We start from the raw sequence: 2483 nt of genomic DNA, 5'->3' as shown, positions 1-2483 counted from the left end.
TATGTCGGATTTAGCAAACTCTTTGGAACCAGGGTGAATTTAGTAACCCAATGCACATCCAAAGTCCCTGCTCCAATACTAGAATTGACTCGAAACTGCTTTTGGTGGCAACTAGGATTATTATTATTATTATTGCACAGGTATCGACATCTGTCAATTTTTGATGCCGTTGTCGGGGACTAGTGCTTGAATTATTTGTTTCTTTTTAGTTCATTTTATTTTTGGTATTTTTGCTAGTTTATGCCTTATTCTTTTCGCACAGGTGAATTCATATACGATCCTGAGATTGAGAAGACACCGCGTAGATTGAGAAAAGAGACTAGAAATCACAAGGACGGACAATGGTCTACTGCATCTCATGGAATTAATTTGGCAACTGGACTAATAGAATTTTCAACTGACTATTCAAGTGATTCGGGACGAGAAGAGAATACCATAGCCAATAACAGGACTCTAAGGGAGTTGGTTGCTCCTGAGTTGACCCAACAACCCTTATGCATTACTTTTCCAAATTTAGCTGAAAATACTTCTTTTGAACTGAAATCTGGCTTGATTCATCTCTTGCCCTCTTTTCACGGTCTTTCAGGCGAAGAATCCCACAAGCACCTTCAATAATTTGACGTGGTCTGCTCGAGTATGAAGCCATCCGGAGTTACTGAAGAACAAATAAAGCTTAGAGCTTTTCCCTTCTCACTTAAGGATGCCACAAAAAACTAGCTATACTACCTACCGGTAGGTAGTATCACCTCATAGGTGCAGCTTAAGATGAAATTTCTGGCAAAATTACTTTCCTGCTTCTCGTGCTGCCAGTTTAAGAAAAGAAATATACGATATCAAGCAAAATTCTGGGGAATCCCTATATGAATATTAGGAGAGGTTCAATAAATTGTACACTAGATGTCTGCAACATCAAATTAGTGAACAATTATTGATCCAATATTTTTATGAAGGGCTCTAATGGTTTGATCGGAACATCATTGATGTTGCAAGTGGTGGAGCATTAGCGAACAAGACCCCTAGAGAGGCATGGGTGCTAATCGAAGAAATGGCAGAGAATTTCCAACAATTTGGCTCCCGTGAGAATACACCCATCCGTAGAGTGAACGAGGTGGAGGTGTTGTCTATCCAGCAACAGTTGTCTGAACTGATATCTTTTGTTCGACAACTAGCTGTAGGTAATTCTCAAGAAGCTAAGATGTGTGAAATCTGTACAAACGTGGGGCACTCTACAGACACGTGTCCAATGCTGCAAGAAGATAGGGAGGAACAGGTGAAAATGGCTGGTGGCGTGCCTACGCCACGCAGACAGTATGATCCCTACTCAAACACATACAATCCGGGATGGACTGATCATCCAAACCTCAGCTATGGGAGTAGGCAGCAGAATTCCTTTCAGAATCGCCCTCCAGGATTCCAGCAATCATATTAGCCAAGACCTTAACCTACTTCCTCTAGTTCGCCACGTACATCTCTGGAGAATATAGTTAAAAGTTTGGCTTCTATCACCTTGCAATTCCAGCAAAAGACAGACTCTAGCATACAGAATCTGCAGATGCAGATGAGTCAATTAGCAACTATAGTCAATTGTTTAGAAGCCAAGGTGGATGGCAGATTACCCTCACAATCTGAAGTGAATCCAAAGAATGTGATTGCCATGACCCTCAGAAGTGGGAAAGAAATCGAAGGTCCCAAGCAAGTGATTCCCAAGGACAAAAATGAGAATCAAATTGAGAAAGAGTTGAAAGAAGAAGGAATGGGTAAGACGACTCCTGAGGTAATCTCTGACTCGGTGATCAAATCTAGGGCCAATCCATCACCTTTCCCTAGTAGGCTAGAGAAGCCAAGAAAGCAAGAGAAGGAAAAAGAGATCTTAAAGGTATTTCGAAAGGTGCAAGTAAACATCCCTTTATTGGATGCAATCAAGTAGGTGCCCAAGTATGCCAAGTTCTTAAAGGACTTGTGCGTTAATAAAAGAAAGTTGAGGGGAGATGAACGAGTCGTGGTGGGGGGAGAACATATCAGCAGTGCTGCAAAGGAAACTACCGCCAATATGTGGGGATCCAAATATGTTCTCTATCTTATATGGAATAGAGAATACTAAAATTAGTGATGCGATGCTAGATTTATGAGCGTCAATTAATGTGATACCAAAGAGTATTTACACATCTTTAAATCTAGGACCATTAAAGGAAACTATAATTATAATTTAGTTAGCAGATCGTACTAATGCCTATCCTGACGGGCTAATTGAAGATGTTCTGGTCAAAGTAAATGACTTAGTGTTCCCTGATTTTTATGTACTTGACATGCATAATGAACACTCCCCTAATCGATCACCTCTTATATTAGGGAAACCCTTTTTGAGTACAGCTGAAACAAAAATCGATGTAAAAAGAGGTACCCTTACAATGAAATTTGATGGGGAGGTGGTTCATTTTAATATATTTGACGTTATGAAATATCCTCCCAAATCCCACTCTGTT

The 2483-nt window shown here is 40.3% G+C and overlaps 1 non-coding gene across 1 annotated transcript; it reads right to left on the bottom strand.

Moving 5' to 3' along the window:
* Positions 1 to 808: 808 nt before the first annotated feature.
* On the bottom strand, positions 809 to 915 carry LOC113750990. The gene has a single exon (XR_003464752.1). It is a non-coding gene; the product is annotated as a small nucleolar RNA R71 (small nucleolar RNA).
* Positions 916 to 2483: the final 1568 nt, after the last annotated feature.

The sequence above is a fragment of the Coffea eugenioides genome, chromosome 10 (assembly GCF_003713205.1).
Source record: "Coffea eugenioides isolate CCC68of chromosome 10, Ceug_1.0, whole genome shotgun sequence".
Taxonomy (NCBI): Eukaryota; Viridiplantae; Streptophyta; class Magnoliopsida; order Gentianales; family Rubiaceae; genus Coffea; species Coffea eugenioides.
This window is presented reverse-complemented; position numbering and strand designations above follow the sequence as displayed.